General features: G+C 48.4%; 2 protein-coding genes across 2 annotated transcripts in view; one reads left to right on the top strand and one right to left on the bottom strand.

Annotated features, from left to right (window-relative positions):
• The window catches only part of PACSIN1 (protein kinase C and casein kinase substrate in neurons 1), a 63,651-nt gene extending 53,837 nt beyond the window's left edge, over nt 1-9,814 (bottom strand). The window contains exon 1 of the mRNA XM_082345089.1: nt 9,652-9,814. The gene's annotated coding sequence lies outside the window, so the exon portion shown is untranslated. The remainder of the gene's footprint in view (nt 1-9,651) is intronic.
• ILRUN (inflammation and lipid regulator with UBA-like and NBR1-like domains) overlaps nt 1-22,998 on the top strand; it is a 256,018-nt gene that overhangs the window by 215,378 nt on the left and 17,642 nt on the right. The window lies entirely within an intron of this gene.

Below are 22,998 nucleotides of genomic sequence, written 5' to 3'. Positions count from 1 at the left end.
GGCTCATCCACGTGGCTGCAAATGGCAGAATTTCATTCTTTTTTATGGCTGAGGAATATTCCACTGTGTCTGTGTGTGTGTGTGTGTGTGTGTGTGTGTGTGTGTGTATACACCACATCTTCTTTACCCATTTGTCTGTTGATAGGCACCTTGGTTGCTTCCATATCTTGGCTATGGTAAATAATGCTTCTATGATCATTGGGGTGCATGTATCTTTTCAAATTAGTGTTTTGACCGCGGCTTATAGGTGAGCAGCCTCACCTAGAGGTGCCTGGGGGGTTATGCCCTCCCCCAGGCCTGATAAGAGGGTACAAAGGCTGGCCCCTTGCCTCAAGGAAGGCCAACCCTGCACTTGCTGCTCCCACTCCAGAGCTCCCTGGGGGATCAGAGCTAGACTTAGCTGAAAGCACATCTTTCTCCAGCTCCTTCCTGGCCCCATCAGGCGCCCTCTCTCCCCTCTGTGCGCATGCCTGAAGGAAACCACTGACCCAGGAATCTCTGTCTTGGGTATGGCTTCCAAGGAATCTGACCTAAGACAGGAAGTATTTTGTAAACTATGAAGTGCCACGCGCAAGTACGGGGTTGTTTTATTTTCCAGGAAATGCTGGAAGGAGAGGAGCTGACAGGGAGGGATCTAAGTGGCAGAGGAGGTCTGCTCTGTGGGCAGAGTCGTGCCGCCCTACCCTCACGGGACTCACAGGCAGGTAGGGGAGACAGACCAGAAACTAATGAGACTCTAACACGGGGGATGCATAAGTGCTATGATGGAAAACAGAGCAGGGTCAGGGGATGGAGAATAACAGGGGCTGTTTCAGATGAGGTGCTCTGGGAAGGCCTCTCTGAGGAGATGACATGTGCAGGGATGTGCCACGTGGACCTCTGAGGCCAGGCACAGGGAAGAGCAGTGCAAAGGCCCTGAGGCAGGAGGATATTTGATATGCCCAAGAAATGGCTAGGAGCCCAGTGAAGAGGGAATGGCATGAGATGAGGTCAGAGGTACTGGACAGCCAGATCACACAGGGCCTTGTAGGACCTGTTATAGGACTTTAGGTTTTATTCCAAATAAGAGGGAGTCATTGAAGTTTTGAGCAGAGGAGGGATATGATCACATTTAGGTTTTATAAGGATCTCTTTGGCTGCTGGGGCAAGGCGGGTGCAGGGAGACCAGTTAGAGGCTGCTACAATGATCCAGGAGAGAAATGGTGGGGGCTTAGAGGGAGGGCAGCAGTGTAGGTGGTGAGAAGTGGTGGGATTCTGGGTGTCTTGAAGATAGAGCTGGAGGATTTATGGGTGACTGCACAAGGAGGGGTCAGAAGAGGGATGAACCCAACTACCAATTTACAGAGGGGACAGAGGAACATGTTAAACTACACCATGGGGATGCAATCCACAAAATCCAGACTGTGGGAAATCCTATGAGACAAACAACCTGGCTTCTCCAACAGATAAATTGCCAAGGACAAAGAAAAGGATGGAGGGGGGAAAGTATGGATTAATAGAGACTAAGACTTATCAACCAGTCACAATGTGTGTGGACCTGATTTGGATCTTGAGTCAAACTAGATGTAAAAAAAGACATGTCTGTGACAACTAGGAATGTGAATGCTGAGTGGATATTCGATGATATAAAGAAATGGTTTCTTCTTAGGTGTGATGATGGTATTGTGATTATGTTAGGAAAAGTCCTCATCTTTTAGAGATACATCTTGATATACTTATGATGAAATAATGCCTGGGATTTGAATTATTCCAGGGTGGGGGGTACAACAAGACTGGCCATGAGTTGATAGCATTTGAAGCTGAGTGGTAGGTACATGATGGTTTATTATACTATTCTCTCTGCTTTTGTAAATGCTTATATTTTTCCATGATAAAAAGTTTTAAAATAAAAGAGGAGGAAACCAAGTCCAAGGGGAGGTGTTGAATGTCCCAAGGCCCCTCCGTATGTCAGTGTCAGGTACAGGACCTCACCCTGGGCCTCCTGACACCCAGCCATTGCTCCTGCCCCACCTCAGCTGTCTCTCCTCTCGGGAGGCCAGTCAAGGCTGGACCCAGGCAGGCCAGGGATAGGGTGTGTGGCCCAGAGAAGGCCCATGTGGGGCAGAGTGGGCCTGGGGATGCTGGGCCTCTGCCAGGCCCTGCAAGGAGCAGGGATAGCCCTGGGCCACCTGCCCCAGCCAGGCCAATGAGGCCGATCATCTAAACTATCCAGCACCTGCCCCACCAGCCCCATCTCCCACTTCTTCCTTTGGGTTCCTGTGCTAATTTCCTCCCCTGCCCCAGTGTCCACCGCTCTGGATCTACCATCTTTTCCCTCCAGGTCTACTCCTGCCGAAGACCTGCCATGATCAATCACCCCCAGCCTTAGGGAGCAGGGCCTGCCAAGGACTCTCTTCTCTGAGAGTGGTCATCACCACTCCCTAACGAGAAGGGCTGTGGCCTCCAGGTTAAGAGCACAGCCTCTGGATCCAGACTGCATGGATGTGAATCCTGCCTCAGCCACTTACTTGCCAGCCAGTGTGACCTCAGTCAAGTCACTTAACCTCAGTTTCCACATCTGTAAAATGGGATAACCTCATAAAGTTACTGAGAAGACTAAATGAGTTAATAAACATGAATAAATAGAACAGTGCCTGGCACAGGTCAGAGGATCTCAGCCCCCTCAGATCCCCTAGCACTGCTGTCCAGGGCCTGCCTCCCTTCTCTGTGCCCTCTTGATACCCACACTTACCTCCTTTCCCATCCCACCAGGTTTCATCCACCCCAGGATTGGGAGGAGGAAGGAGAGGAGAAACAAGCCCATGAGGAAACCAGTGAGAAACCAGCCACAAATAAAAACTCTTCAAACCCAAGTGGCAGCATCTGACTCAAATGGCATCAAATTTGCATTTGAGGGGAGTGCAGTTCAAACGCTCACTTTTTTTAGATTTCCAAGAAAAATCCCAGGTATTATGAAGTAGAGTTTTAATGATGTTTTGTAGGAGTAATGATGTTTGTTGTATAAAACGCAAACAGCACAGGGTGCTAAAATAAAGAGGAAATATTCCCCCTCTTGCCTGGCATTTGACCTCCCAATACCTGCCCCAGAGATAAGCTCTAATAACCATCAGGTATGCAGCCTTCTCGACATTTTTACGCAAATGTGAACACAACATACATATGTATATTTTGTAAGTGGGATCATACTATACACATTGTTCTACAAAGCCACTTGCTTTGACTTGCCAATACATTCTGACCATCTTTCCACCCTGATATTAAGCTCTGCCCATTCTTTTCTCTGGGTCCCCAGCACCTAAAACAGTGCCCAGCACACAGAAAACATTCAGTCCACATTCACTGACCAAACCACAGAATGAACAGCTGCCAAAATCACAGCATCTCGTGAGGTCCTAATATGTCACCAGCCCTCCTGATGGACGTTTAGTTTTGCCACACAGACCATTCCACCCGGCTCTCTGTATCCTACTAAGGGGGTGCCTGTAGGAGAAATCCTGGGACGTGGAACTGCTGGGTTAAAACTTTGGCGGCTACTGCCAAAGAGGTAGTGCCGACCTATCCTCCAGCTGATGAGAGAGTTCCAGTTTCCCACACCCTCTGCCACCTAAGAGCTTTATTATGATGATGACTTTCATTTCTCCAATGGATTAGCCTTATTTAGTGACTCCACCCTTGATCATCAAATCTCCTTTGTCCCTCCTGAATAAATAATGGGATGGATCATTTTATTATTTCTGAGCAGCACTGGGGAGCCAAAATCCACAAATGGGGAGTTACTCTCTGGACAGTGAACAGAAACAAATGCAAAATTTTACAGGTGCAGGGACTTCCCTGGTGGCACAGTGGTTAAGAATCCGCCTGCCAATGCAGGGGACACGGGTTCAAACCCTGATCCGGGAAGATCCCACATGCCGCGGAGCAACTAAGCCCGTGCGCCACAACTACTGAGCCTGTGCTCTAGAGCCCATGCACCTCAACTACTGAGCCCACGTGCTGCAAATACTGAAGCCCGCCTGCCTAGAGCCCGTGCTCCGCAACAAGAGAAGCCACCACAACGAGAAACCCGTGCACCGCAACAAAGAGTAGTCCCCCGCTCTCTGCAACTAGAGAAAGCCCGCGTGCAGCAACGAAGACCCAACGCAGCCAAAAATTAATTAAAAAAAACTTTACAGGTGCAAACATTTACAGGTGCAAAATTTTAAAAATCTCATTCATTTCTAAAAATGGACATGTTAATTTTTTTAAACTGTCAACTTCAAACAAGTATCCATTGACCTTTCCCCCAAAACAAAAGAAGAGAAAATTAGGACCCCTAGGCTCCCTCCCTCTCTCTCTACCCCTCCCCCCAGCCCCCCAGCCCAGTCTAGGGTAGCCAAATTTAGTAAATGAAAATACAGGACACTCAGTTAAATCTGACTTTCAGATAAACAACATGGTTGGTTGGGACTCTGCTCTCCCAATAAATAAATATTAAAAAAAAAAAATTTTAGTATAACTATGTCCCATGCACTATGTGGGACATACTTATACTAAAAAAAAAAAATTGCAGATAACCCCAAATTTGTTGGTTATCTGAAAGTGAAATTTAACTGAGTTTATCTGGCAAGCCGACCACAGCCCCCACCCAGTATTTAAATATCAAGTAATTTTAAATTTTTTTCATAAATTTATTTATATTTTATTTATTTATTTTTGGCTGCGTTGGGTCTTTGTTGCCGAGCACGGGCTTCCTCTAGTTGCAGCAAGCAGGGGCTACTCTTCATTGCGGTACGTGGGCTTCTCATTGCGGTGGCTTCTCTTGTTGCGGAGCACAGGCTCTAGGCGAGCGGGCTTCAGGAGTTGTGGCACGCGGGCTCAGTAGTTGTGGCTCACAGGCTCTAGAGTGCAGGCTCAGTAGTTATGGCACACAGGCTTAGTTGCTCCGCAGCATGTGGGATCTTCCCAGACGAGGGATCAAACCTGTGTCCCCTGCATTGGAAGGCCGATTCTTAATCACTGTGCCACCAGGGAAGTCCCAAGATCAAGTAATTTTTATTTTTATTTTTTTTGGCCACGTCACGTGCCATGTGGGAATCTCAGTTCCCCGACCAGGGATCAAACCTGAGCCCCCTGCATTGGGAGCACGGAGTCTTAACCACCTGACAGCCAGAGAAGTCCCAAGTAATTTCAGAATAGGAGCTGAGGGACTTCCCTTGTGGTGCAGTGGTTAAGATTCCGTGCTCCCAATGCAGGGGGCCTGGGTTCCATCCCTGGTCAGGGAACTAGATCCCACATGCATGCTGCAACTAAGAGTTCGCATGCCACAACTAAGGAGCCCGCGAGCCGCAACTAAGGAGCACACGTGCTGCAACTAAGACCCGGGGCAAACAAACAAATATTAAATGCAAAAATAAAACCCACATAATTCTCAATTTTAAATAAATAAATAGGAGCTGAGGCCCCCTCTGCCCTCCCAGTCTTTAGGCATCCTGCTACCGCCAACACCCAAGCTCGAGGTCTCCACAGGCATTCCCCAACCCCCACTGACAGGCTCCCCACCCAGAGATGCCCCACCAACTTCCCTGGCATTAGAGTTCCTGTCTCCCCAGAGCCACCTGGGGCCAGGTTCCTGCTGGTCTTCTCCGTTCGGCCCATCTCCCACCTTCCCACCCATCCTTTCTGTTGGGGGTGCAGTCAGCACATGACCCTCAGCTGGCAGCCCCTTCAGGGATGGCAGCTGCTGCAGAGCCACCTGCCTAAGGGCACACCGTGGGCCACACCCAGTGCTGGAAAGGATGCTGAGGTCCTAAGGCCCAACCATTCCAAAGAGACTGCGAAGGGCCCCTCCAGCTCCAGAGCGCCCTGGGGTTCCCTTTTGGGCCTGCATCAGAGCTCCACTTTTTAAAAATCTATCTATTTATTTATTTATTTATTTTGGCCATGCTGCACAGCATGCAGGATCCTAGTTCCCCGACCAGGGATTGAACCCCTGCCCCCTGCAGTGGAAGCGTGGCGTCCTAACCACTGGACCACCAGGGAATTCCCAGAACTCCACTCCTCTTTCCACCCATCCTGCTTCCTTCCTCTGCTATGCACAGGTCCGGGGACCACTTCCCTGCCCGCCTAAGTCCCAGTCCTGGGACCCTCACCTGCCCCACCAGACCCCAGTCCCCACCTCCCCCTTCCGGTCCACAGGTCCCTGGCTAGAAACCAGCCACAAAGTGCCCACAAGTGGGTAGGTCTGGTGCTAGCTAATAGTTTTTTCTAATTTGGCTTTCCAGTACATTCTAGGTTTTCCACACAGGCTACATATTACTTTGGTAATAAAAAAAAAACAATAATAAAAGCTTTTTTTTTCTTTAAGAAAAATGTAAAACCAAACCAAGCAGCCCTCCTCCTATCTAACTCTCCCACTCCTCCCCCATCCCTCCTACCTGCTTCCCCAGGGAGGACTTCCCCCAGATCAGCCAACTCCCACCCCAATGCCTCCCCTGTCCTGCCAGGCCCACAGGCAGTTTCACTTCTCCACTGAAGGCTTTCCACCACCAGCCCGTCCTTGCTGGGGGTGTTATAGGCAAATTCTGAAGGGGTCCTTAGCTCCTATTGGGAGGAGAATGCTAAAAAGTCCTGAAATTGGTGAGGAGAGAAAGTGTATGAGGGGGACCAATATTTGCTAACTCATCCCACAAGTAGGAGCTGGGCTACTGTGTGCTAGGCACTGGGGACTCTGGGAACAGGACACAGACCCTGCCACCAAGGACTCCACAGCTGGGGGTGGGTGTGAGGAATGAAAAGCCAGAGAGGATATTGTGTGAGGTGAGGTGAGCTAAGTGTGGGGAGGAGGAATTCATGGAAGCTTCTGGAAGGAAGAAAAGTTTCAGCAGACTCCTGAGGGTGAGGAGGAATGGGTAGGGAGGAGGGGGTCGGGAGCGTGCTTTAGGCAGGGGATCAGCCTGTGCAAAGGCCTGCAGGTGAGAGAAGTGTGATTTATTTGAGGAACCGAAAGCAGTTCAGAGCAGCTGAGGGCAGAGGTGGGGTGAGAAGGGAGAGGAAGCCCAGGCTTGCGGAGGGCAGCGGGGCCACAGGAGGGAGACTGCACATTGTGCTCAGGGCAATGGGGAGCCAATGAAGGATGCAGAGCAGGGGAGTGACAGACTCAGATGTGCATCTTATAAAGATTTCTGCCTGCCGCACAGTAGGTGCTCAAAGAGCCCCACTACTATGGGTGTTATTATTCTGAGCATCCGAAACCATCACAGTCACACTTAATCATGCACACGCTACCTAACATGTGGGGACTTTAGCCACAGAGTACCTGAAACCTGTGTCTCCACAGAGACGAGCCCTCAGCAGTAAGGTCCACAGCCCTCTTGCTCTTGCATTAGGGAATGTATTAGGGAATAATGGACTCTGGAGCCTAGGCTCAAATCCTAGCTCCTCCAATTTCAAACCGTGTGACCTTGGATAGATGATCTCTCTGTGCCTCAGTCTCCTCATTTGTAAAATGGGGGTAATAGTAGTACCTACCTCATTGGGCTAATATGAAGACTGAATGACTCCATTCATGAAAAATAGTTGCCTCCTGACACGTGGTAGATGCTGTGCACTGTTCGTTTCTACTGTTTTTACTGTATTCCTCCCCGAAAGGCCCCCAGGGCCAACCACTTGCAGGCACTAACCAAACCATCCTCCACCTCCCCCCACTAGCTCTGAAGCAACACACCCTTACTCTCCATTACTAGGGGCCAGGACAGAGCCAGACGGGACTGAGAACAACTGGACACTCTGACCTGGGTCTGGGGCCTTGCCCCAGCTCCCTCGAGCCCAGTGGAGAGAACACTGGACTTGGGGCCAGGAGCTGAATGCTGGCCCTGGCTCTGCTGCTGACCCTCTCTGTGCCTCAGTCTGCCCCTCTGTGAGATGAGAATAAGAACATCTTGCAGATATTTTATCAGCATGGCTGTCAAAGGAGCAACAAGGGCTGGGGAAGCTCTGAGAATGTCCCTGTCACAGACAGAGCCTTGTGGCTGGGCCAGAACCCTTGCTGGCAGCCTCCTCTTCTGGCCTGGGTCGGCTCCTCCACACAATCTTAAGATCTGTTCAGAGCTCCCTATGAGGACCTCAGAGGCTGAGGATGATCTGGCTTGGGCCTCACAGACGCCCTGATGCTGACCGGGACCCTCCCAAGGGCTGGGATAGAGACAGAGACCCTGGAGTGAGCTTAGCACCCCAGGAGAAAAGTGCCAACCCAGGGGCCTGAGGAAAGACAGACCTTCACCAGGGCGTTCCACCAAGCCTGGACCAGCCAGGGACTCATACCACGGGCCCAAAAAGATCCTTTGGAGCCCTCAGGACTGCAATGTTTATCTCTGAATGCCATAGATGCCCATCACTTCTAGGCCCAGGAAGGGCCTGAATGGGAGTGTCTGGTTTTGGTAGCTCTTCGGTCCTGGGGGATGGGAGGAAAGCTCAAGATGGGGCTCACCCTCCTCCTTCAGGTTGCCAGCTATTTCTCAGAGTTCAGGTTGATTCATTCACTTATCCCACATTTACTTGGTGCCAGACCCTGGTCAGGTGCAGGGGCGATGACAGATAAATCAGACACATTCCTACCCTAAAGCACTTCCAGTGTAGTGGGCGACAGACAAGGCATAAATAACTAAGCCACAAGGCAGGCTAGGCTGGAGAATGCAGGGCAGGAGGCAAGGATCTCACCTGGGGTATCAGGAAGCTGCCTGGAGGGGGGGCTTGTGAGTGGCTTATGGACCTGTTGTGGGAAGGCCAGGTGGGTGAGGGATAGAACCTCCAAAATCATTGACAGTTCTGTTTGCACACCCGCCATGCCAGAGCCCGGGCAACGTGAGTTATTTATGGTTGTGCCCAGAGAAAAGCATCCATGTGTGTCACTGCACGTCGGGTGCAGAGCTGGGCAGTGGAGTGTGGGGGGCAGCTGGCGCTTGAAGTTTGGTCTGGCCAAGCTCTGTGGTTTGCCTCTGTGTCCCTCACACCCTGATGACCTTTTAATCTCTTCATGGCCTCCGCTAAGGCAAAAATAAGGAGGAGAGAGAGTTCTAACAGGCAGCAAGTGGCCCGGGGGTGGGGAGGAGGGCAGTGCCAGACAGACCTTGGCTTCTGCTGTATCTGCGGGCCATTCATCGTCACCTCCTGCTCCTCTTCCCCCCTCCCATCCCAACTGTGGGGGAAGGCGTAGACGGACAGAAGAAAATATCTTTAATTGTAAACCGGACAGGACATAGGGCACGCATCAGCTGCTGTGTTTCTCCCCAGCCCACTCTGGTCCACAAATAGCCTACGCACCAAGCTGGCATCAGCCGACCCACCCTGTCGGTACCGGAACAAGCCAGGCCAGAGACTCGGACAGGACCCGGGGCGTGCGTCCCACCTTCCCAAGGAACCTATTTCCTGCGTTTTCCCCCAGGTAAAGGTCTCCGCCAGGTCCCTCTCCCAGGGGGCCCAGCGCAGGGACATCCTAATACTGCCCGGGTGATGCCCGCGAACCTCGGCGTTTGCAAAGCACCCCCGGCCGCGCGCTCACCACTCTGCAGGTAACTGTCCAATTCTCCCCTGTCAGTCTCTGCGTCCACCGCACACACGCACCCCCTGACTGCAGCCCTCCCTCCCCACCCTGTAGCCAAGGGCCAGACCTCCTACCTGGGGGCAGGCACGCCCGGCACCATCCGCGGCGCCGCGGGGCCAAACGGGGCGTCTGGGACCCGGCCTCAAGCCTGCACGACTTGCCGGGGGAAGAGAAGCTGCGCCGCCGTCCCCGCCGCCGCGTCCCTCCAGACCTCGCCGGGGCTGCGCTAAGGAGGAAGGTCAGAGCCGAGGAGGAGGGGGAGGCGGAGGGAGGAGGCGCGCACAGATGGGCGCAGATTAGCGAGGCATTTTTAGCGAGCCAATGGCGGCGCGGCGCGGGGCTGCGCAGGTGAAAGCGCCGCGGCTGCTGAGGCGGCTGCAACCTGCTTAGAAGGTGCGGGGGCGGGGGGGGAGACACGCAGCAACCCCAGCTCGCAGGCCGGCGCCCTCCTCCGAGGGGGTGCTCGGTGGTGCCGGGGCAGAAGGCCTCTGCGGCGGGCGGGTGCAGAGAGCACCTCCCTTGCACCCTCCTCCCCAGCCCTCCTGCGGGAGCACCGTAGACTCCGGGGTGTCTCTCCCCTCCCCCTCTTTGCCCTTTCCCCACTTTTTAGGACATTCTTCCGGCCCCATCTGTTTCTGCCCTCTCTTAATCCTGCGTCTTCTGGTACATGCGGGGGCGTGTATGGTGGGTACGTCTGGCGCGAGTGTGTGTGTTTGGGGGGGGTGCTCTGGAGTGAGGGCCCCTCCTCCACCACCATCCCACCCATAGCCCCCCCACCCATCAGCTTCACCCAGAAATGCCCCATTGACCCCAGGGTAGTCACTAACCCTCCTGCCCTGGTTCTAGCTGGCCCTGCTGTCACCAAGACAGACCAGGCCACCTCCTGAGGGCTCTCTGGGGGGCTCGTTCGTTGTGACCCCCGAAGCCTTCACCCTTCCTGCCTTGAACCCTGAATGCTTCCGGAAGCCTGGACACTGCAGGGGGCCCTGGGGCAGCTCTGTTCACTGCAGACTTGCAAAGAACTGTCTTGGATTTCTAAACAGGATTTATTCAACACCTATCTATTGAGAGCCTACTTTGTGCAGGGCACTGATGAGAGGTTGGACTGCACCAGAGTACAAAACAGACAAAATGGGGGCGAGGGGTGGGGGCGGATAAATTGGGAGATTGGGATTGACATGTACACATTGCTATATAAAATAGGTAACTAATAAGAACCTACTGTATAGCACAGGAAACTCTACTCAATACTCCATGATGACCTATATGGGAAAAGAATCTTTAAAAAGTGGATATATGTATATGTATGACTGATTCACTTTGCTGTACAGCAGAAACTAACACAACATTGTAGATCAACTATATTCCAATAAAAATTACTCGAAAATACTTTATTGCTAAAAAATGCTGACCATCAGGGGAAAAAAAGCAAAATCTCTGCCCTTAGGTACTTCACATTGTGAGGGAAGACAGGTGTTAAATATAATAAATAGTATGTAGTGTACACTTTTAAGTGATATGCACAAAGTAGGAAAATAAAGCTAGAGAAAGGGAAAGAAAGTGAGGGTGGTCAGGGCGAGAATAGGTCCCAGCCATCTGCCGGGAGTGGGCGCGACTGAATCTGATGGTAAGCCCCTCAGGGGAGCATGCAGACTCTAGTTTGCCACAGAGCTCACCACTCCCTCATGTCTGCACCTGGGCTTGTCACACATTTGTATTTCCTACCCTCCCTCTCCATCACCCCTCACCAGAGGCACTGAAATTCGTGACCCCAGTGACCCAGGGGAGTCCCCAGTGCAGCATGTATTTATTCAAAAAGAATTCTCTGAGCACTGATCCTGTGTTAGGTGTTAGAGTCTAAAGGAACTCAGTACCTGGTGGGGGAGGCCAGATGGCAGCACCTACCCCAAGGATGAAGAGGACAGCCAAGTGAGTGGACAATGTTCCGGAGAAGGTCAGATGGCTTTGGGTTAAAGCCATCCAGGAGGCTTCCTGGAGGAGGCAGCATTCCAATGGGGTGCTGAACAATAGCTGTGATTCTAATGAGCCAGATGGGCAGGAGGCAGGGAAGGATTACTGGAGAGGCCAGCAAAGCCAGGGACTTTTGGCAGGTGGCTGGAGCTGGGGTCCTGGAGCATTTCTGGACACCCTCTGTGTCAGGGGTATGCTGATGTCTGGAGCTGACGAAGTCCCACCCCTGTCTCCACCCCAGCAGTTCTTGGTCCCAGCTGCCCTCACCTCAACCTGGCATTTTCCATTGCCCCAGGAGGAGGCATGGTGAGCGTGTAGGGGGGAAAACATAGACTTTTCTCCTTGTTTGCTGGGTAAAGATGGGCATGTTACTTAACCTCTCTGAGGTTCAGACCCCTTATTTTAATAGCTTGTGTGACAACTTACTTAACAAATCCATGCCTTGGTTCCCTCGTTTGGAAAATGGAACAGCAATAGAACCCACCTCACAGGTTATGTATTATACAAGACAATCCAGGTGAACTGCTTAGCATGTAAGTACTCGGTTAATTTTGTTGTCTTTATTATGATGATAATTACACTTGCCTCATAGGGTTGTTGGAATTAGATAAAGAAAGTAATGCACCTAGCGTAGTGCCTGGAACCTAACAGTTGTGCAGTTATTGGTGTCGATTATATTATCACTAACTACATGTTAGTGATAATAAATTTCTCCCTTTTGGTCTCCTCCAGAGCTACGAAATTCCCGTTAGACAGAACTTTTTTTTTTTTTTTGGCTGTACAGTGTAGCATGCGGGATCTTAGTTCCCTGAACCTGTGCCCCTTGCGTTGGGAGCGCGGAGTCTTAACCACTGGACCACCAGGGAAGTCCCAGACAGAACATTCTTTCTGTGAGAGGCTAATTCCCCAAGAGGGTCTTAAAGTGCAATCTAGGGTGGAAAGACTAGAATATCTGCCCCTCCCCTGCTATACATATGTCATCCGGGGCTTTGGTGTAGATGGAATGGAGCCCAGGAGGGGTAAGTTTTGAAAAGGCAGTGAAGTCCAAAACACGGGACACTCAATGTCCCTTGGCAGCTGGGCATTTGGTGGAGGATGGCAAGAGCAGGAAGGGCACAGGTATTCACAGGTGATGGGGTCATAATTCAAAGCACTCAGAGAGGCTGGAGACTGGAGGTTCAGAGAAGCTGGACCGGTTTGGGGCCGTCGTGGGGTGGGTCTTGGAGGGGGAGACCTGATTAGGCAGATGATAGAGAGAGGGGGTAGGTGGTGGGGAGAGGGGGTGATGGAGCAGAAGAGCTGGGCTTACTCCATTTGAAGTTGAGGTATGCCTAGCATTGAATTAAGACCTTTGCAGCCCCAAGCCCTGAAAAAAATGAGAGTGGAAAGCACACACACACACACACATCCCTTGCCCCTGTGTAATCCAAAATAAAATGTTATTTTGGAAACTGACACAGAACTTCCATGCTTCCTAAAATTAAACTAGCTTCCTTCTAGATTTTCTGATTGCAAAACTTAGCGTTCATCAAAGCTAAACTAACCCCCCTCCCCATCTCCCTCTCTTATTGTTTTGTGGCCCTGTCCAGAGACTAAGACTTTCTCCCATTTCCATAGTTCTTTTCACTTTCACTTTTTTTTTCTTTTACTTTACCTTTCTTTTTTTTTTTGGCTGCACTGCACAGCTTGCAGGATCTTAGTTCCCTGACCAGGGATTGAACCCCATCCCTCGGCAGTGAGAGCCCGGAGTCCTAACCACTGGACCACCAGGGAATCCCCTCTTTTCACTTTTCAAAGTGCTTTTCTCATCTCTGATCTCCCCCAAAACTTACTTTTCTCAGTCTCATTAAGTTCTTTTTTTTTTTATAAATTTACTTATTTATTTATTTATTTTTGGCTGTGTTGGGTCTTCGTTGCTGTGCGCCAGCTTTCTCTAGTTGCGGTGAGCGGGGGCTACTCTTCGTTGCGGTGCTCAGGCTTCTCATTGCAGTGGCTTCTCTTCTTGCAAAGCATGGGCTCTAGGCACGCAGGCTTCAGTAGTTGTGGCACGTGGGCTCAGTAGTTGTGGCTTGCGGGCTCTAGAGCTCAGGCTCAGTAGTTGTGGCACACGGGCTTAGTTGCTCCGCGGCATGTGGGATCTTCCCGGGCCAGGGCTCAAACCTGTGTCCCTTGTATTGGCAGGCAGATTCTTAACCACTGCACCACCAGGGAAGCCCTCATTAAGTTCTGATCCATCTGGGATTCCATGGGACCTTCGTTTCTCACCTGGAGCCCCGAGCCATCCCTCAGTCAGAGGCCTCCTCTGCTAGACTCTCCATGCCATTCAGAGCAAGGAGGCAGGCACGGCCCACTTCAGAGGAGTTTTGCAGACAAGACAGAAAGGACGTGTAGACAGGAGGGCAGACCAGCACTGAACATGCATGTGGAATCAATCAATCAGCGAGCGAATTGGTGGTTAATATCGCATGTTTAGCCTGGGAGACATGGAAGGAGGTGGGGAGGATTTGAATTCCCTTTTGTTCCGTCTGATATGGAAGGCTTCAAGGAGGAGGTGACGTTTTGAGGAGCTCCTCTATTCTCACCGTATCTCTGGTTGGAAAGAAAGGGCAGGGAATGTGTCCCAATTTTGGCAGAGCAGGACTGAAGCCCAGAGAGGAAAAGTGACTCTTTCAAGGTCACACAGCACATCCGTAACAGAGCTAGGCTAAAAACAGATCTGACTTCCGGTCAGGTGCTGTCGTCACCAGATTCCTCTACCTCCCCCGAAAATCTGCATGGAGGTGGGGCCCGACCAGCGGGAAAGTGATTGGCCCAGTAGCCCCAGGGTGTTTCATTTTCTGAGCTGCCTCCCAGCAGTAGGCACAGAGGTGAGCAGCACACCCCCAAGGGACAGAAGTACTTTAAAAAGAGCCTCACAGGGCTTCCCTGGTGGCGCAGTGGTTGAGAATCTGCCTGCCAATGCAGGGGACATGGGATCGAGCCCTGGTCCGGGAGGCTCCCCATGTGCCGCGGAGCAACTGGGCCTGTGCGCCACAACTGCTGAGCCTGCGCTCTGGAGCCCGTGAGCCACAACTGCTGAGGACCCTGTGCCTGGAGCTTGTGCTCCGCAACGCGGGGAGGCCACCGCAATGAGAAGCCCGTGCACCGCAAGGAGTGGCCCCCGCTCCTTGCAGCTGGAGGGGGCCCATGCGCAGCGACGGAGACTCAACGCAGCCAAGAAATTAATTTTTTTTTTAAAAAAGAGCCTCACAGCCCCTTCGGCCCCGTCCTTATCTTCCCACTAGCTGGCTTCACACTCACAAATTGGTTTCCATCACCTGCCTGGTGGACAGAGGCTGTTGCCAGCTGTACCTTGAATCCGGAGACCAGGGTGTTGGGAGTCTTGGAATTGTGGCTCTCTCTGTCCGTGACTGATGCCAGGGGGGTTAAAAAAGCCCTGAAGACATATGATCTTGACAAAGCACTGAATCTTAGGAGGTGCCCAGGGTTAGGACCCAGACTATGCTTGAGAGAGGGTTCACCCCAGCACATACATAGACAATGGCAAACTCAAAGCATTTTTCTTGGCCCAGGCACTTGTAAGCACCTTACACATATAAACTACGATTACTAGCCCCATTTACCAACAAGGAAACTAAGGCCCAGAGAGGCTAGGTAATTTGTCCAAGGTCACACAGCTGGTAAGTAGTGGAGCTGGGATTCAAACCCAGGCATTCTGGTTCCAAAAGCCAGGCTCATAATCACTCAGCTAGGAAAGAAGCAGACATTTACTGAGCGTCTTACTATGCACAGGAGGATTTTACATGATCTTAGTACTATTATCCCCATTTTACAGATGAGGAAACTGAGGCTCAGCGGGTCCTTTGGTGAAGCTGCTCAAAGTATAAAAAGGAAGGACCTTTGAGATGATCCTTAGGGAATCTGCTCTGGAAGAGACTTCAGGGCCTGCACACTATCGCCACCTAGTGGCATTACACCTTAAATGCAGGCAGAATACCTAAGCAGATGCTGGGTGCCGAGTTCAACATAGATTTTCTATTTGTGTTTGTGCTTTGGTTTTTAGTTTCTGTGTCCTGAGCAACAAAGAGGTGTGGTTTGCTCATAATAATCTTTTATACTGAAGACGTGGTTGTGAGCAGAGTTCAGCATTTGTAATATCAGCTTCAGAATTAATACCTGGGGGGGAAGGGAATCTGTATGATGTGTTGATTTTTAGTTTTTCCAAGGGCTTCCATATACATTGTCCCATTGGACTCTTACCACACCCAGCATTACTTTCACTCCTACTTTTTTTGATGAGGAAATGAGACTTGTCAAGGAAGCTCGATTGAGTTGGCATTGGAACCTATCCCTGGTGGCTCCAGAACCTGGATCTTGTGACAGGAGAGGCCCATTGGGTCAAAGCCCCCACTTCCAGGCCCAGAGAATCTGGGTGACTAGATCCCATGAGTCAGTGGCTGTCCTGGGTCTCAATCCTGGGCCTCCTCAATTGTAGGGCTGAGTTCCTCTCCAATCCTGGGCAGTGTTTCAGCTTCTACTTCCTCCAAAGCAAACCTCACCTGAAGGAGAAAATGAGGTCAATCAAAAGCACTGCCACGAGGCTCACTTCTGCAAAGCACGCCTCCAGCCCATGGTCTCTGCTTTGCTTCTTTTCAGTCTGAGAGCCTGCGGTCTTCCTTCCTCCTGTTTCTCCTTCCTCATGCAGCCAAGTGTTAGACCAAGGAGAAGAAAACAACAGCTCTGGTACATTTGCCTTCTCAACACCCTCACCCTCTGGCCCCCATCCCTTTTCATGCCAGCTCCTCCCTGTCCCAGAACCAGGAGGCCCAAACCCAGATGAGATGGGAATACATCATGGGGTGTAGGGCCAGGCACTGCCATCTGATCCTGGTTCTGCCACCAACTCACCACGTGGCCTGGGATGGGACACTTTGCCTCTCAGATCTCAGTTTCCTCACCAACACAATGGGGATGCATCATGGCATAGTGTGTTAGAGTGAAGACTGCAAACCACCTGAGTTCCCCCATGGCCGGTTTCTTAGACACGTCATGGTGCAGCCATGCAGTGGAATATTATGCAGCTGATAGAAAAGAATGAGGACTTCCCTGGTGGCACAGTGGTTAAGAATCCGCCTGCCAATGCAGGGGACACAAGTTCAAACCCTGGTCCAGGAGGATTTCACGTGCCGCAGAGCAACTAAGCCCGTACGCCACAACTACTGAAGCCCGCGTGCCTAGAGCCTGTGCTCTGCAACAAGAGAAGCCACCGCAATGAGAGGCCCGTGCACTGCAGTGGGGAGTGGCCCCACTCGGCATAGCTAGAGAAAAGCTCGCAAGCAGCAATGAGGACCCAATGCAGCCAAAAATAAATAAATAAATTAATTAATTAATTAATTTTTAAAAAAAGAATGGGGCAAAAAAGTGATGCAGAAAAGGCTTCTGACAAAATTCAACACCCATTTATGATAAAAACTCTCCAGAAAGTGAGCATAGAGGGAACCTACCTCAAAATAATAAAAGCCATATATGACAAACCCACAGCAAACATCATTCTCAATGGTGAAAAACTGAAATCATTCTTCAGTGGACAAGGATGTCCACTCTCACCACTATTATTCAACAGAGTTTTGGAAGTCCTAGCCATGGCAATCATAGAAGAAAAAGAAATAAAAGGAATACAAACTGGAAAAGAAGAAGTAAAACTGTCACTCTTTGCAGATGATGTGATATTATACATAGAGAATCCTAAAGATGCTACCAGAAAACTACTAGAGCTAATCAATGAATTTGGTAAAGTAGCAGGATACAAAATTAATGCACAGAAATCTCTTGCATTCCTGTACACTAATGATGAAAAATCTGAAAGAGAAATTAAGGAAACACTCCCATTTACCATTGCAACAAAAAGAATAAAATATCTAGGAATAAACCTACCTAAGGAGACAAAAGACCTGTATGCAGAAAACTATAAGACACTGATGAAAGAAATTAAAGATGACACAAACAGATGGAGAGATATACCATGTTCTTGGACTGGAAGAATCAATATTGTGAAAATGACTATACTACCCAAAGCAATCTACAGATTCAATGCAATCCCTATCAAATTACCAATGGCATTTTTTAGAGAACTAGAACAAAAAATCTTAAAATTTGTATGGAGACACAAAAGACCCCAAATAGCCAAAGCAGTCTTGAGGGGAAAAAACGGAGCTGGAGAAATTGGACTCCCTGACTTCAGACTATACTACAAAGCTACAGTAATCAAGACAATATAGTACCGGCACAAAAACAGAAATATAGATCAATGGAACAGGATAGAAAGCCCAGAAATAAACCCACGCACCTATGGTCAACTAATCTATGACAAAAGAGGCAAGGATATACAATGGATAAAAGACAGTCTCTTCAATAAGTGGTGCTGGGAAAACTGGACAGCTACATGTAAAAGAATGAAATTAGAACACTTCCTAACACCATACACAAAAATAAACTCAAAATGGATTAGAGACCTAAATGTAAGACTGGACACTATAAAATTCTTAGAGGAAAACATAGGAAGAACACTCTTTGACATAAATCACAGCAAGATCTTTTTTGATCCACCACCTAGAGTAATGGAAGTAAAAACAAAAATAAACAAATGGGACCTAATGAAACTTAAAAGCTTTTGCAGAACAAAGGAGACTATAAACAAGACAAAGAGACAACCCTCAGAATGGGAGAAAATATTTGCAAACGAATCAACGGACAAAGGATTAATCTCCAAAATATATAAACAGCTCATGCAGCTCAATATTAAAAAGACAAACAACCCAATCCAAAAATGGGCAGAAGACCTAAATAGACATTTCTCCAAAGAAGACATACAGATGGCCAAGAAGCACATGAAAAGCTGCTCGACATCACTAATTATTAGAGAAATGCAAATCAAAACTACAATGAAGTATCACCTCACACCAGTTAGAATGGGCATCATCAGAAAATCTACAAACAACAAATGCTGGAGAAGGTGTGGAGAAAAGGGAACCCTCTTGCACTGTTGGTGGGAATGTAAATTGATACAGCCACTATGGAGAACAGTATGGAGGTTCCTTAAAAAACTACAAATAGAATTACCATATGACCCAGCAATCCCACTACTGGGCATATACCCAGAGAAAACCATAATTCAAAACGACACATGCACCCCAATGTTCATTGCAGCACTATTTACAATAGCCAGGTCATGGAAGCAACCTAAATGCCCATCGACAGACGAATGGATAAAGAAGATGTGGTACATATATACAATGGAATATTACTCAGCCATAAAAGGAACGAAATTGGGTCATTTGTAGAGATGTGGATGGATCTAGAGACTGTCATACAGAGTGAAGTAAGTCAGAAAGAGAAAAACAAATATCATATATTAACGCATATTTGTGGAACCTGGAAAAATGGTGAACTGGTTTGCAGGGCAGAAATAGAGACACAGATGTAGAGAACAACCGTATGGACACCAAGGGGGGAAAGCGGCGGGGGTGTGGTGGGAGGGTGGTGTGATGAATTGGGAGATTGGGATTGACATATATACACTAATATGTATAAAATGGATAACTAATAAGAACCTGCTGTATTAAATAAATAAATAAAATAAAATTCAAAAATTCAAAAAATAACTACAAATAGAAAATATAATGTTAGGTAGTGATTAAAAAAAAAAAAGAATGAGGCAGTCCTTAACATTCTGGTATGAAACAGTCACCAAATATCTGCTTCAACAGGAAAAAGCAAGGTGCAAAGCTGTGAGTATAGTCACTACATGCCTATATATATGTTCAAAGTGATGGTGGAAGAATATATATCCATATTTGCTTGTAAATGCAGAGGGTGTTTCTGGCAGGACACAAGGACCTGGAAAGAGTGGTCACCTTCCCAGAAGAGAATTGGGTGGCTGGATGAAGGGCAGGGAGACTCTGCTCTGTGGACCCTCATATTCCTTTTTGATGTTTGAATGTATCACCTATTCAAAAATTTTCAATTGTACATTTTAAAGATAAAAATGAATACAAGGGGAGGGTAATGATAAGCACCGTTCACATGGTCTTGCTCTATCCTCGACCCTATTCCAAGTGCGCCATAGCCAATATCTCACTTAGTACTCCAACAAAGCTATGAGGAAGTCGTTATTATCATCCTCCCATTTTACAGATGAGGAAACTGGGGCAAAGAGAGGTGGAATAGCTTGCCCAAGTCATGCAGGAAGGAAGCAGTGGCGCTTGGTCTGGCCCCACACTGCTGTACTGTCTCACATGCACAGCCAGTCCACGCCCCTCACAGGTATGTGATGAGCGTGGGCACGAAAGCCCTTTGAAGAGTCGAGTGGCCTGCAAAGTGGGAAACCTTTACTTATCTTGGCTGTGACTGAGTGTATTTTCCCAAGCTGTCCCCAACAATAGCTCCCATCCGCGTGCTCATCCAAGTGGTGGGGTCTGTTTCTCCACCTGCCTTCATTCTGGGTGCCCAGTGACTACTTTGAACAATAGAATGTGGCAGAAGTGACAAGGAAGAGAGGGCAGAGCCCCTGGCAGGCTCCTTGGTGACAGCCTCCAGCAACGGCACCCATCGTGAGATGGCGGCTCAAGCGTTGTCCGAGCTCCAGCCCCTTGTCTCTCCTTTTGCCCTGAGAGTCTGGTGGCACCATCACACCATCTCCGGTCTTGCTGACCATGTGCCCTGCTGCCCCTAAGCCATACGTCACCACTTTATCGCATCAGTAAGTCAACCAGTGGAGCGGAGGCTGCTCTGTTGGTTATCTGTCTCCCTGGGAATATTGGAAGCTCCTTGGGACTTGGCCCATCCTCAGTGTGGAGTGGGATGGTTTGGCCCCATCATGTGGGCCCTGGACCCTTCTCCATCCTGCATCATTTCTCTCTCTGTCTAATAAAGTTCCTTGTTATTTTACTCATAGACTAAGACACAAATACAGATTGGTAGCGTTCTATCCAAGCCATACTTCATTTTTTCCTTCATTCCATCTCTTGAGGGCCGACTGTGACCCATGCACTGTTCTGGGTGGTGGGAACACAGCCATGAATAAGACAGTCAAAATTCCCACCTTCATGGAACTCACAATCTGGTAGGAAGATAGATGATAAGCATATACACAAATAAATATAAAATAATGTCAGGTGGTGATAGTGCTATGAAGAATAGCAGGGGTTCAAGAGTTCGAGATGGCATATTCTTTGTAAGGGAGGTCAGTGAATGTTCTGAGAAATCATCCGTACATCAAAACTTGACAAAATTCACATCTGCAAAATTTGATCAGGGAAATTACACTTAGTTGAAATACAACCACAAAGAAAACTCACAGTTGCAAGACCTCTAAACAGTGGAACTTAATATGTACTCTCCCACAGGAAAAAAAAAAAAAAAAGGCAATACATCATATGGAATTTTTTAAATGATTAGAAAAGAATGGATCCCAATGACAATAATCTCAGCATGGTAAAAATCAAAATGGAAAATTTTTTACTGCATGCTATAGAAAATTGCTCAAAAAATGATCTTGTGTTAATACCATTTACTCTGGAAAATATTTTCTCAATGAAAATTGACAATGGAAATAAATCTGATTAAAATTTTATATTAAAAAAATGAGGTCAGTTGACAAATTCATAGAGACAAAGTAGATCAGTGGTTGCCAGGGGATGAGGAGAGGGATGAAGAGGGAATAACTGCGAAAGGGTATGGGATTTCTTTTTGGGGTGATGGAAATGTTCTGGAATTCGGCAGTAGTGATGGTTGCACAACATTCTGAATATGCTAAATGCTACTGAATTATATGCTTTAAAATGGTGCGTTTTATGTTATGTGAATTATCTCATATAATTTATTATGTTATGTGAATTATATCAGTTAAAAATGGCAAAAACCAGTTAGATTTTTCCCCTACTTTTTTAATTAAAAAATGTTTAAAATTTTTTTATTGAAGTATATTTCTTGTACAGTAATATTACATGTTACAGGTATACAATATAATGATTCACAATTTTTAAAGGTTATACTCCATTTATAGTTATTATAAAATATTGGCTATATTCCCCATGTCGTACGATATATCCTTGTAGCATATTTTACACCTAATAGTTTGTACCTCTTAATCCCCTCCCCGAATATTGCCCCTCCCTCCCCTACTCTCTTGTCCTTTGATGCACAAAAGTTTTTAAATTTTTTTTTTTTTTTTGGCTGTGCCACGTGGCTTGTGGGATCTCAGTTCCCTGACCAGGGATTGAACCCGGGCCCCAAGCAGTGGAAGTGCCGAGTCCTAACCACTGGACCACGAGGGAATTCCCAAAAGTTTTTAATTTTGATGCAGTCCAATTTATCTATTTTTTCTTCTATCGCCTGTGCTTTTGGTGTCATATCCAAGAAATTATTGCCAAATCCAATGTCGTGAAGATTTTCCCCTGCGTTTTCTTCTAAGAGTTTTCTAGTTTTAGCTCTTATGTTTAGGTCTTTGATGCATTTTGAGTTAATTTTTGTACATGGCGTTAGGTAGAGGTCCAACTTCATTCCTTGGTGTGTGGATATCCAGTTTTCCCAATGCCATTTGTTAAAGAGACTGTCCTTTCCCTATTGCATAGTCTTGGTACCCTTGTCGGAAATCATTTGGCCATATCCACAAGTGTTTATTTCTGGGCTCTCTATTCTGTTCCATTTGTCTCTATGTCTGTCTTTATACAAGTACCATACCATCTTGATTACTGTTACTTCATAGTATGTTTTGAAAGCAGGAAGTGTGAGATCTCCAACTCTGACTTTTTTCAATGTTGTTTTGTCTATTCGGAGTCACTTGAGATTCCATATGAATTTTATGATGAGCTTTTCTATTTCTGTAAAAAACACTATTGGGCTCTTAACAGGGATTAATCTGTTTATCATGAAGCCCCTTTTCTTACCTCTTTGAGGCCCCCTGGCCTGTCCAGGAGTAGCTTGCACAGCCTTGGGCCCAGGTGGTCCTAAGCCCTCACCCTGGCCCTGCCACATGCTGGCTGTGTGAGAGTGAGCCTGGGCCCAGGCTGATCCCCCAGGGCTCAGCTTTCCCATCTGAAAAATGGAGCAAACAGCTCAGCTCACTTTGCTGTGTTGTCAGAAGGACTAGCAATACTGTGAGGGCAGAGTCGATGCTCCATAAAATTGCTCTGCTATTCGAGTAGGCACCTCCACCTCCTGAAGGGAAGGATTTTTCTCCTGGAAACTTGGGATCTGTACAGGGAAGGAGAGTGTGGCACTTCCTGCAGAAAAGAGTCCCTCTCCCTTCTTTTACTCGTCTCTGCCTCTGGGTTCCTGTCGCAGACAGCTGAATCTGCAGTGGCCGCAAGGGGAGGGAGGCTGGGCAGGACATAGAGGCGCTGAGCCCCATCAGTTCCCCTCACCCCGCTTTGTCCCCTTTGCCCCACCTG

This window comes from Balaenoptera borealis, assembly GCF_965194805.1.
Source record: "Balaenoptera borealis genome assembly, chromosome: 12".
In the NCBI taxonomy this organism is placed as follows: Eukaryota; Metazoa; Chordata; class Mammalia; order Artiodactyla; family Balaenopteridae; genus Balaenoptera; species Balaenoptera borealis.
The sequence above is the reverse complement of the archived record's forward strand: the minus strand, read 5'-3'. Positions and strand labels throughout refer to the sequence as shown.